This window comes from Phyllostomus hastatus, unplaced genomic scaffold (genome assembly GCF_019186645.2).
Source record: "Phyllostomus hastatus isolate PE091 unplaced genomic scaffold, TTU_PhHast_1.1 phas_scaffold_78, whole genome shotgun sequence".
In the NCBI taxonomy this organism is placed as follows: Eukaryota; Metazoa; Chordata; class Mammalia; order Chiroptera; family Phyllostomidae; genus Phyllostomus; species Phyllostomus hastatus.
In genome coordinates this window covers 41,180,904-41,194,760 of record NW_025334041.1, presented here as the reverse complement: position 1 = coordinate 41,194,760, position 13,857 = coordinate 41,180,904, and the positions used below count along the sequence as shown (strand labels likewise).

General features: G+C 34.8%; 1 protein-coding gene across 8 annotated transcripts in view; it reads left to right on the top strand.

The window, feature by feature from the left end:
• Window positions 1-13,857, top strand: part of CD36 (CD36 molecule) — a 296,355-nt gene that overhangs the window by 225,737 nt on the left and 56,761 nt on the right. Inside the window, exon 1 of one of the 8 annotated variants that reach the window (XM_045827384.1) lies at window positions 13,569-13,703. The exons of the other annotated variants lie outside the window; for them this stretch is intronic. The gene's annotated coding sequence lies outside the window, so the exon portion shown is untranslated. Of the gene's footprint in view, window positions 1-13,568; window positions 13,704-13,857 lie in introns of those variants that run through there. 8 annotated transcript variants of the gene reach the window in all.

The window sequence follows — 13,857 nt, the reverse complement described above, 5'->3', positions numbered from 1 at the left end:
CAGAAATGAAAGAGAAGTTACACACATCACAGAAATACAAAAGATCATTCTAGAATACTATGAAAGACCAAATGCACCAAATTCAATAACTTAGAAAAAAATGGATAAATTCCTAGAAACATATGAATCATGAAAGATTAGAAAATCTATATTTATAAAGTAACTGAAGGAATAGTATTGGATTTTGCTGAGCAGGCCTATCTTGAAATGGTGACAGAAGACACTTCAAAAAGGCATTTACTGATAACACCTTCTTTCATGTCAGGACAAATTACCTAGTACCATCAATTACCTACCACTTACAGTTTCTGTAAGAAATACAAATACATGTCATTTTGATAAGAGATTAAGAAGTTGCAAAAAAAAAAAGAAAAGAAAGAAAAAGAAAGTCTAAACAGACCAATCAATGGTGAAGAAATTGAGACAAGCATCAAAAACCTCCCTAAAAATAAAATCCAGGACCAGATGGCTTCACTCTGAATTCTAACAGACATTCAAAAAGGATTTGATACCTATCCTTCCCAAACTCTTCCAAAAAACTGAAGAACAGGCAATACTTCCTAACACATTTTATGAGGCCAATGTAAGCATGATACCAAAACCTGGCAATGGGAGCACAAAAAAGAAAATTATAGACCAACATTTCTGATAAATATGGATGTAAAAATTCTAAACAAAATGCTAGCAAGTCAAAAAGAAAAATTAAAAAAATACATCACAATCAGGTGGGATTCATTCCAGGGGCACAAGGATGATTCAACATATGTAAATAGATCAATGTAATACACCACATTAACAAAACAAAGGGATAAAAATCATATGACCTTGTCAACAGATGCAGAAAAAACATTTAATAAGATCCAATATTCATTTATGATTAACACACAATAGAATATTTATAGAAGGAAAATGCCTCAAAATAATAAAAGCTGTTTATGACACTCAGGTAATATACCCAATAGTGAAAACTTGAAAGCTTTCCCTCTAAAATGGGGCTGTATTTATAATTCCCAACTAAGCTATTACTTCCTCCCCCAGCTGCCCTTCCACCTCCTTCCCTAATCCAGCATTCACTCTGCTCATTTTAGCGGAGGTGTCCCAGTGTTTTATAACTTTATGAGTCTATCTTCCTAGTTGAGCTGTGAGCTACTTCAAGGGAAGTATCAGGTTCTCATTTTACTGGCTCTGTCATTTTACTCCAATTAAAATTTCAGACTAAAAATGCTTAAGGAATTTATTTAATTTTACTCTTGCAAGGGCTACCAATTAATGAAACATTTGCCAGGGCTAATGAGAAATAAAAGCATAAATACAATACAAAGTTAATAATTCAAACTATGAGCATGATTTTTAAAAAGTAGTTTCGAAAGTAATCTGAAAAACTTAAGAATGAGAAAGAGTTTTATTGGGAAAATGAACCAGTGTTAGAACCAGTAAAAAGACTGTAGCGAGGGTTTGCATATCTTCTGGGTTGTGACCTGGTGGTGAAGGGAGACGTTGCATCAAGTTGCTGGCATGACTGTCCAGCAGGTGCTCGCTATGTAGGCAAAGGGTCGAGGGCAAGATAAGATTAGGGAAGGACATGCACTAGGATAGACGAGCCAAACTCATAGTCTAATCTAGTTTTAAACCCTTCTTTCTTTTGGAAAACAGAAACTGGTAAGTGAATGCTGGAAACTGGAGAATGGGAAGTTTTATCTTATAGCACACAGCTCAGTTTTAGCAGCTGTTTAAATTGGACTAGATTTAGAACAGTAGTTCTTAAAAAGTGGGTGTGCATGAGAATAGCCAAAAAAGTGTGGAACCATTGGTTTAGACAATGTTCATAATTTGTGTTCAAACAGGATTACAGAGCATTGTGTTTTTGTCTTGGTCCACCATGCTCATGTGACCTTGTGAAGTGCTGATGCTCTGTGAAACTGTTTATGCTCACTGAGAGGAAACCAAGGCCTGACTGTAACTGCCAGGCCAGTTTCTGAAACAATAAAACTAGCAGATAGCACAGGCCAAGCTCTGAATGTCAGGGGCTGTTTTCGTTTTCTCATGGGAAAAAAGTTATTTTAGTAAGTAAACCTACTGTCATGAAATCCACTTTCCACCACTTTGGTAGTAAGATTCTAATAGATTTGTTTGTAACCTTCTCCCCAAAACTTATGGTACACTGAACACATTGAGTATTTTAGCACAAAAATCTCATTCCTCTTATGCTAGTAATTTGATGGTCAATAAGAAACACAAGAAGAGATTAATCTGTGTATAATAACTATAAAGTATACACATAGTTTAGGGATTTAATAAGCTTTTGTGCCCTTATACCATAAGCTAATTTATTATATAAATGAAGAAATATATACTATTGGTAGATATGAATATATAGAATAAAATTTTAATTTTACTTAGTGAAAGTAATGTGAATTAAAGGCTCTATTACATAAAGATTTTAATAATCTCTGATGAGAGATTATCAAGATTCTTTTAATTATGAATTATTATAAATCAACATATTTCTGGATATATGCTTCTAAGTTGAAGTTATATAAGTATAGTAAATATATATGCAAAACTTTTTACTTAGATATTTTTGATGCTTCCTAGATATAAAGGATAAATGGGATAATCTCACCTTTGGTAATAAACTACCATTATCATAAGTTTCGTTTAAAGAAAACAAGATCTAGTAAGTGATTCAAGTTCATGATTCAAAAATATGCAATATTTCTTTATTGCATGAATTTAAAGTGACTAGAAATATTAACATATGCCCCATGCATATAATTCATATTATAACATGTTATAAGCCTGTAAAGGAAATGAGATAAAACCATAAATTAAGCTTGATTTGGTAAATCATACATAGAAAAAAATCTTTCCATAATGTAATATTTCAGACACTTTGAATATTGTTATATATGCCACTTTCTTTGATTTATATATAAATGCTTTTTAAACAAGAGCTGCATAATAAATCCAAGGTTTCAGTTCCACATGTAAGTTTAAGCTTCTCTTTTATTAAGTTTCTTTCTTTGGTCTTAAAATATAATAAAGGCAGTATAAAAGAGAGAATGATGTTTAAAATTATTTATTTATTTTTAGAGAGGAGGAAGGATGGAGAAAGAAAGGGAGAGAGGCATCAGTGTGTGGTTGCCTCTCATGCACCACCTACTGGGGACCTGGTCTGCATCCAAGGCATGTGCCCTGAATGGGAATCAAACTGGAGACCCTTTGGTTTGCAGGCTGGCACTCAATCCACTGAGCCACAGCAGCCAGGGCAAAAGAGAGTGATTTGTTTACCACCTGTGCTTTATCACATGATCTTGCTAATAAGGGGAAGTTATTTTGGCTGAACTTCATTGAGTTTGCCCTTTAGTTACTTACTCTTGAAGACATGATCTTAAAAAATGTCACTTTTTACTTTCTCCTTAAAGCTTACCCTTTTGTGTGATTGTATTTTATCTTTCCTATTTTCTAGAAAAACATGTAGTTTTGTTTCATATGAGCTGAGAACAGTAATTTACTGAAGTAAATGAAATAGAGAAGTTAAATTTCAGTTAAATATTTTAACTTTTAATTGAACAACAGGGCTTAAATCTTTTTACATTATAGATAGGCAGCATGGCTGTGGTTTTATTCAAGTCTTTGCAGCCAAAGGCAGCACTTTGGATCTTTCAATCTGAAGGATTCAAGTGTTAAATTATAGTAGAATCCTGATAACTGACTTAATTCCTTGTTAACAGTAATAACAGGAGAATAATATGAATAATATTAAAATAACCATTAGTTACTTGGGAAGTTAGCATTCTTGGAGTTCATTCTTCACTTTATTTAGGGTCAAATTTGCATAATGTACTTTTGGTTATGATATACGGTATATTCTTTAACGTTACTGTGTGAAAGTTTGCTATAGATGAGCATTCATTACCCCTTTTTGTGATGGTGACAAGAGTACTTTGTGTGCCCAGTTTAGCAGCAGGCACGTATGTGTGAGAGAAATAAAAGAGGATTATGGTCCATCAGTTTTCTTACCTGAAATATTTCCTGTACTTGTGTGTTTCTGAGAAGTCTTTACACATCACATAAATTTTTGAAACAGTTGTATGATTTATGTCAGAATAAAAGAGCAGCTTTCTTTCTCTTTCTTTTTTCTTACATCTATTCCGTGTTTCACCAGAGCACATAAGCTGTAAAGGTAAACAGTGGCTACTCTCAGTGGTGATTGTTTTTAATTATAAAAATTACCCAGATTATTTCTTGGGGTGTCTCCTTGTTTTCTGCTGGCTTTAGGCTTGGATTCTCTTTCTCTCTTTTTTCTATATCTCTTCAAACTGTCATATTACATTTATGTTTTATACACTTGCTGGCTGAACAAGATAAATTATAAATGTGTTCACCAAAAGGCAGGTTCATATAGTCATTTTTTTTTCATTGCTTCTACCTGAAAAGGTTGTTCTTTAACTGAATCCAGTTACTTAATCCAGTGACTGAGTATTGGGTTGATCAAGAAATCCGTTTAGTTTTTTCTGTAACATAAGACACATTTTTCATTTTCACCAATAACTTTAGTGATTTGGATATTTTGAATAAGTTCCCTATCTCCTACATGGTATAGTATTGATTGTTCTCAATTAATGTCTCAATTTGACTGCTTTCACTTCAACTGGTCTATCCAACCATGGATCATCATCACCCTGCAAGAAATCTCTAGGATGAAACTTCACAAACCACTTTTGACATGTTCGATCAGTCACAATTTCAGTTGTAATTTTACCTTTCTTGAAATAATAAAGCATAATATGCCAAAAATGCTGTATATTTTATCCCATCTTCAATATTAAAGTAGCTACAAAAAATTCACCAATTTTGATAAGTTTTTTTTAAGTGCATGCTGATATGACAGCTGTCACAATACAATCTAACAAAATTGTTTCAAATGAAGTTGAAGACAACTAAGTGCTACCAGATCTGTCTTATGAAAAATAGCCAAATGAACTTTTTGGCCAGCTCAATAAATCTAAGGATTACTCTTCACTTGTGGGGCCATTGCGGTGGAGTCCTGTCTTTGTTCCCTCTCCTTACTCACTTCGTCTTTCTCCAACACTGTGACATGGATGTGCCCTGATTCTGTACTTCCTGGGAAGCCAAATCTAAGCCTGGAATGAGAAGTGAGGAGAATGAGAAATTAGGAAATTCAGTACTTCCCCATATCACCTGCAGTCTGTGAGTGCCCTTGCTGTCTGCTCTACGATTTGTTACCTTTGTACTAGAGTTGTCACTTCAAAATGAGCCAATATAAAAAAAGACTAAGAGTCCCCCATCTTTTCCTTTGGCCTTTAGTGTTTTATCTCTGCTTTTACTGGGACTGTTGCTTCAGTTCTTTTTCAGTTTTCATTACCTTTCCTTTTTCTACCCCTGCTGTTATGTTCCAGAGTGCCATGAAAAAGTTTCGCAAGAGTATTTCTCCCACTCATGTGAATGACTCCAGGGCTTGCTTCTCAGTTTCATAGCCTCTTGGTCATGGCCACTGCCATAAAATACAAGTGCTCTCCCACCAACCAAAGCTCTGTCCAGAATAAGCCTACCTTTTCTTCATTAGGCAAATGTAAGTTTTGGGTCAAAACCTTATGTCTTTCCATATTATTTTATTAGTCTTCTATGTCGACTTTCGTCCCAATTTACTGCTTTTAAAATGACCCCTGAAAAGTGAAAACTCTTAGACCACTACTTCCTCTACTTAAATTACTTAATGATTCTACTGTGCTTATAGAACACATTTAAGCTTTTAAGAATATCATGCAAGGGGCTTCAAAATATGGTCTCTAGCCATTTTCCTCACTCTTTGCTACTTTCCTAAAAATAATTTTTGTGATTTTCCAAATATACTATTTCCTCCTGCTACTGAATTTATGCATGTTCTTTTTCTGGTTGTATGAACATCCTCCCTCTTGTTTGATTAGAAAGTGTCTATTTATCCATTGAAGCCCTTGCATTATCTTATAATCTATCTTCTCTCAATAAAACCAAAACTTATTAAAGACTATATTTCACTTACCTTTTTATCCTAGTGCCAAGCTCAAAGTCTGGATATAGTCAATGGTTAGTAAGTGTTTAAATAAATAAATGAGTTTTTGAACATCTTTTCCCCCTTTTACCCCAAAGCTTGGATTTGCCTTTACTTCTTCTCTTTATAATTTCTACCCGCCCCCCAAAAACAAACCTTAGAGAGGAAGCTTCAGGAAAACTCTTGTAGTTTTCCTGTAGTAGTTCCCAAATGTAGAAATTATAGGCTATATAGAATTGGATAGATTTGAATTTAAGTGCTACATATTAGTGTTGTGACATTGAGCAAATTATTTACCTCTCTATGTCTGTTTCCCCATCTATAAAATGGGTACAGATTAGCTTATGGTTAAGATTTTAAAAACTGTTGACAAAAGAATGACCAGCCAAAGAAAAAGTCTTACAAGAGTTGATTTGAGCCAAATTGATGATGATTGCTATAAAGCAAAATCTCAACAGAATGCTCAAAAGAATGTCAATTTGGTGAGCACAGCAAGCCTGTACCTCCCCCTCACCCCTTTTACTCCCCCAGGCATGTTACCTTTACCTTTCTTTAAGCTCCAAGGGCCCTTTTTTTCCTTGTGTAATGTGTTTTCTGAGCCTATGTCTAGTTGGCTTACTTTTCCTACCTCTGTGACTTTCTAAATAAACTTTATCTTAGAAAAAATAAAGAATGGCAGTTTTGTAGCTTACTTTATACATTACAATCTATGGAGGAGCCATAAGGAGTGTTACATAACCATTCATTGGTGGTAGTTTACGGAGACGGGAGAAAGCAAAGAGGAAATCCCTGAGACTGGATAGAAAAACAAAGCGGAGGGATACACACTTCTTTTACATTGGTGGCTAGTGGGTAGTTGCTAATGACCATTTGCAGCACATAGAGACGGTATGTGGGCAAGAAGGTAATGACCCAAGAAGATAACAATGTGGCCTTGTGCTCTGGAAAAGATTACTCTGATATTCCAAAGGTATGTTATCTTAGATGCACAAAGGTAATATACAATTTCAAAGTGAAAGATTGGCCTTTGCTGAGGAAGGGACAGGCCTAAGATTTGACTACCCACCATAGCCCACTTTTAGTTGGAAATTTTTATATTCAGACCTTCCGGTGTGGTGACTGGTCTCTGGGTTTGTAAGGCACGCCTTTCAGGCTTCCCCTAAGCTTGTCAGTTTTAGTATTTATAATTCCACAAAGCCAAACTCTGTATGAACAATTTGGAACTCTGCTTCCTCATCTAAAAATTAAATTATTTAGATTAACTGATCGTTAAAATCCCTCTCAGATTTCAGAATGAGGAGACATGAATTTGGTCGTTGTTCTTTACTACCAGTGACAATATGAACTTTTAATGTAATCTCTGCTTCTTAGCTAAAATGGGAAGTTGTAGCAGATAATCTGTAAATAATCTTCCAATCTAAGTTTACTTGATCATGTATTATTTGAATCTATTTTCTTTCTTTTATAAATACTATTATACTATAGTTCCCCAAGTATGTTTTTAAAAATATCGACAAAGATAATTTTAACAGGGGAATGTATTCTAAATTTTCAGTGGAGCTGATGGGAGCTGGTAAGCAACTGGCTATGATATCTCAGTCAAATTGCCAAAAAAGATGTAAATGTTTGTGGGCTGATTTTCTGATGTACAGAATTACGTAACAATTGTTTATAAAGACTTCAATAAAATGCTTAGACCAAACAGGAATTATGTCAACAAAATGGCAGTTCTGGAAGTTTCTAGCACCCATCTTCTCCTGGAAACATCAATTTGAACAAGTATCCATGCATGAAAATATCTTCATAAGAGCTGAGGATTTGCAGGTGAGAGATTACAGTGGCTAGGCAAAGCAAGCATTATATTTATGTAGAGATTTTGAGATTATGGAGTGGATGTCCTCAATATTTTCAGAAAATTAGAAAACAAAGTTGTATTCTGAGAAGATATGTTTCTAGGGAAATGCTTTAGAAAATGAAGACATTTCAGCAAAATTATGAATAAATGTGAGAGTCACAAAATAGGGAAGAAAGTAAAGGATTGATAAGCAATTATTAAGCAGAGCTCAATACAAATAAAATCTTGTTTTAAAATGTATTTGAATATAAAAAAATTATTATACATTTTCACAATGGAATACTATGCAGCAGAAAGAAAGAAAGAGCTCCTACCCTTTGCAACAGCATGGATGGATCTGGAGAGCATTATATGAAATAAGCCAGGTGGTGAAAGACAAATACCATATGATCTCACCTATAAATGGAACCTAATCAACACAACAAACAAGCAAGCAAAATATAACCAGAGACATCGAAATAAAGAAGAAGCTGGCAGTAATCAGAGGGGAGATGGGAGGGGATAGTGGAGAAAAGGAGAAGCGTCATCATTATTTGAAAAAGTCAAATAGTGACTTAAAGTTTAAAGAAAATTTAAAGATAATTGCCTTATTTTTCCCACTTTCTCCCATTCCCATGAAATGGGAATTCTTTTGAATGAATTCATATTTCAAGGAGAAAACACTTTAAATGAATTCTAGATAACATGATTATAGTGCTATTCCTTGATTTTTAAAAGTTCTTTTACCTTACACATTAGCCTTTTATTTCATCTTGTGGGAGAAAGCATCTGTTTTTTATAGTTTCACAGCAATACCACTTTACCCATTTTACCTACTATCTCCACAATGCTTTTCTTCTCCCAATTCAATCAACATAATTTTTTTTTGATATTTTTGAGTGTTTACATTATTATTATAAATTTTCTTGAACAGCAGAGCCAAGAAGTATATAATGAATGCTTTGTGTCTGGTAAAATTTATTTTTTTCCTGGTAGTGATAGTTGTTTCCTTAAGTCCTCTGTCCTCTTGACCCAGTACTAAGTGGTTTGTTTCCTAGGTCCATGTCACTAGGTGACATGTTTGTTACCCTGAAACTTCCTTTCAACTTCTTCCTGGAAATTCCCTTTAGTTATCAGATCAGCTATGTCCTCAATTCTCTGTGTTTGATTTCTTGGTTTACTTCCTTGTTTAACTGGAGTTTGTATTCTGAGACATCCTTGAGTTTCCTACGAAAGGGGAAAAATAGAAGTAAAATTTGGAAACATGTGTATATTAAAATGTCTTTATTCTCATTCTTAAAAATAATTTTGTACATAGAATAATAGTTGGAAATCAATTTCCCTTAGATATTTATAAAGATTGCTCATTTGATTTTCTAAATTCTCAGTGTTGCTATCAAAGTTTGTTCTTTCTTTTTATTTTCTGATTTGTATGAGACTTTCTCACAAGTCAATCAGAGATTTTTAAGATTTTCTGTTTATTCTTGATACTCTGTGACTTTCTAAAGACAAGCGGGTAGGCCATGGCCTGTGGCCTTTGTAACTCATTGCGCTGTACCTGGGTGGCATCTTGAACTCTGGTGACTTATATCTTTCAATTCTAGAAAATATTCATGTACTCCATTCTTACTTCCCCATTTTTGTTTGGGTTTTTACTGTGTTCTATGCAAATCCCATCACATGGATGTTGGATCTATTCTAAGAGCCTGTGTTGCTCTCCCGGCTCCCTGTGCTGTGATGCTGCTGCTCTGACAGCCCACTCAACTGTTCCGCTGACTGTGTTGTTTCTACAATCACTGTTTTAACATTTTAAATACATCATGGGTTTCTGTTTCCCTAGTGTCATGAATGCAATATCTTCTCTTTGTTGTCAGAGAACATGAACCACAAAAATATTTAGTGTATTTTTATTCTTTTTCCTTATCTTCATTCTTATTTTTTGCCCATTGTTTCTAAATTTTGTCTTGCATGTCAGAAGTGTTCTTGAAATGTCTAGTGATTGCCCATGTATTTAATACTGTGGCTAGAAAAATAAAATCTCATTCTAAAGCTGAACTGTCCAATATGGAGCCACTGCCACAGATTGCTATTGAGAACTTGAAATGAACTAAGTCCAAATTGAGATGAGCTTTAAACATGAAATAAAAACCAGACTTCTAAGACTTTATACAAAAAAGTAAAGCATCTTATTAATAATTTCATATTGATTGAAATGATAGTTTTTATGATATTGGACTAAAGAATATATAATATTAAATTTAATATCAGCCCTGGCTGGTGTGGCTCAGTGGATGAGTGTTGGCCTGTGAACCAAAGGGTCACTGGTTCAATTCTCAGTGACCCTGGGTTGCAGGTAAGATCCCCAGTAGGAGGCATGTGAGAGGCAACCACACACTGATGTTTCTCGCCCTCTCTTTCTCCTTTCCCTTATCTCTAAAAATAAATAAACAAAACTTAAAAAAATTAATTAAAAATAAATTTAATATCATTTATTTATGATTTTATATGGCTACTGGACATTTCAAATGTATGTATATAACATGAGGCTTATGTTGTACTTCTATTGGACATTACTGCTCTAGCATGATCAGATAAGGTTCTGACCATTTCATTGTCCTCCTTCATTACCCCACTTCCATGAAAAAGTAGTGTGAATTAGTCTTTTCTGTTGCTCCAGTCAGTTCACTCAGAAAACAATCCTATACTTTCTTGCTTTGTAGAGTTCGAAAAGTAGCAGTGAAGGTATGTGCATTTTTAGGTAAACTTATTTCTACTTAGATCTAGCTCATTCACCCAGCTGGGCCTCCAACACCTCACCTTTTAACAGATGAAGAAAGAACAGGCAGGCATGGGAGTGTATAGGGAGAAGATCTAAGGTTTGAGTCTTCTAAAGGGTTTCAACCAAGTTAGACCTTGATTTCCCTATCTAGTTCATGCTCCCCCCCACCCCCCACCACCATGTGCTAGTTCATGGTCCTATCTAGGATTATATACAAGATTCTTTTTGCTTCTCATTGTCTTTCTGCTTTAGGATTATATGTTTAGAATCTAACACTTTTTGATCTGCTGAGCAATTATCATAAATCCATTTGCTTCCTAAATATTGATTCATTTTCTTTTCTTTCTCATTTAAATCTGTGGCCAGAACATGTATGTCCCAAAAGTTTTAGAAATTCTATTACTTTAATTTCAGTGAGATTTCAGATGCAAAAAGAAAATGTATTCAATCTGCCATGTTTAACCAGAGGTCTTGGTCATGATTTTAAACCTTCAAAGTATCTTGCATTCCCTTCTTCAATGTTTTGGCCAGATTAGACTCCGTCATTTAAGTCTCCTATAAGTGGGTTTAGAGGTACTTCCTTGTACCTTCATGTCACACCAGACTTATGTTTTTCACATGTCTTTTTTTCAACCAAACCAGTTACACTGATAAATCCTTTATGTAAGTACCTAATTTTATTTGCTGAGAATCCTGTTTTCTCCTACTTATTTATATTCAATTAATCTAGGGAAGATTAAGTATCTAAGAGTTCTGTGGACATATTCTTAGGATTTCAGTCCCCATTAATCTGTCAGCTAGACTTCTGTCATGTGTTTGTTTCACACAATTTATAGTGTTTGTAATATGATAGAAGGAGACTGTGAAGTATTAATCCATGTGGTTTTGTCCCTCCCACCCTTTTCATTCTGTTTTTGGACTGCAAGATAGGAAGCTGCAAATTGAGGAAGGACTTTGGTGAACAAAAGAAACTGATGTTATGTTACTAAAGATTTGGAAAGCAGCTATAATCAACCCAAAATAAGTGTCCTCAACATAATCCCAAAACAGATAAAAAGGCAGTAGCTTGTATAGAAGTGGGAACACAGGAGCCTAGATGCACATGAATCCCAGAGAGCTACGTGATCTGGCCTGCAGCAGACTCATTCCTGAAGGCAAGCTTCCTGGCCTTCCACCCCAGAGGAAAAGTATGGGGATTTCAGAGCAGAGATATTGCTCAGGGAGAACAAGCTTCAGAAAACATTGCACCAATCATGACAGCAGAGCAGTAGAATATTATGGGCTGTGTGCGGTATGTAGGCAGCTATGTTTAGAAGCAGATTCATGAAGCCCCTGCGACCCTAAAATTGTGCTCAAGGCCCAAAAGTTTGTGAAAGTGAGCTAAGAAAAAGAGAGACATCATCCCAAAGTGATCACAGTCAGGAGAAGAGAAGGGAAAGCCATTGTCCAGGTCTTGGGAGGGTTTGCTCTGTGTTCTTATCTCCTCTTTGAATGTAATTAGTGTTCAGAAAAAAATATAATTGAGTTTTAATCTGAAATGCCTGAGAAGTACAAAAAATGGATATTTACTTTAAATATGTGAAATATGCAGAATCAGACAGAATGGAGGCTTGGAGTAAAAATGAAATTTAGAAAAATTAAATTTCATTTCTTCATTCCTGAGTTTGAGACTGTGAAATTCATTTCCATTTCACTAACATTCAGCCATTCCTAAAGTTTCCAACTGTGATCTTTCTTTCAGGATTAGTTGTTCTAGGTTAGTTAACTTTATATTTCATATTCCCCTTGTCAGGATGGAGAATTATGCTTCCTGGAATGATGGAAACTTGCACTTGATTTTTATTTTGAACTTTGATTTGATTTTGCAGCCTTAACATGTAACATTTTCTCCTATTAAAGAAAAATACCCTTCTAGGTAGTAGGACATCTTGTGGCATTTCTGTGGTCTTTATTTTGAGTTGATTACATACACACATACACACATACACACACACACACGCAATTTTGATCAAATAATTGTGTTATCAAGACAGCCCAAAATTTTTAAATGACTACTTTGAAGAAAAGCTAGCATTTTAGAAGCTGATACTTAATATTAATATTAATGTTTATTAATATTTATTGTTTGGTAAGTAGACATATGTTACCTAATATATCACACTGATTTCATTGGAGTGTTCTGTTACTTATAGACAAAAGCATCACAATTGATTAAACTGAAGCTCAGCATTCTGACCTTGAGTAATTTACTTAACCTCCTGGTCCTTTGGTCTCTCAGTGCTTTGCTAGTTTTGTCATTTGTAATATTAGGAAAACAATAATACTTACCTCAAATGGTTGTTATGAAGACAACCATTAGCCATGTTATGGATTCTTAATTTAAATAATCCACATAAAGTTCTTAGAATGATATCTGACCTGTAGTAAGTACCCACTCTCAGTGTTAGCCATTAGTATAACATGATGCAGTTTGGGTTTTTCAAAAAAATTTGCTTTTGATAAGATTATTTCATGAATTAAATACCTAGTGATATTACAAGGAATAAAATTGGTGATGTGACTATTTTCAGAGTCAGTCAACATAAAACAAGACCACGGCCCCTGTTCCTCGGTGGGATTCTGGAGATAAACACAATGAATTTTGAAAATACTCCCCAGAAATGGCTTTGGTTGTACTTAGCCTAAAGGAGGAAGCATCATAAGATAGCCATTTAAGTGGGATTTACAAGTAGATTAAAAATAATTATGTGCCTTGGTGTCTTATTGTGGGAAGTTGTCTATATACTTAAACATTTATTTGTGGGTTTCAATGTTGAAGGTCATTTAAGTTCAGAAGAGAAGTCTAGTCCCTGCCCCCAGGGACTTTGAAAGTTATGTATTTGACAGAGGAGAGCAGGACTCTGGTTCTTATTACCTAATCCAGTTGAGCAACAGAGAAGTGGGAGAAAAACTCCAGGACAAACTGTCTGACAGAAGCCAGAGCGAGGGTTACACACACAGTCGGCTGTGGTCAAGCTGTGTCTGCATTGGCTAAGGTTAGTAGAGCTTGGAAATGAATATGACTAAAAATTATTATCCTTTGGTGGCACCTGTAGGGTAGATTTATAAACGGGTGATCTGGAATTGTCAAAAGACTTTTAAAGTAAGGGCAATAAAGGGGAATAGAGGAAAATCAGTACTTATTAAAAG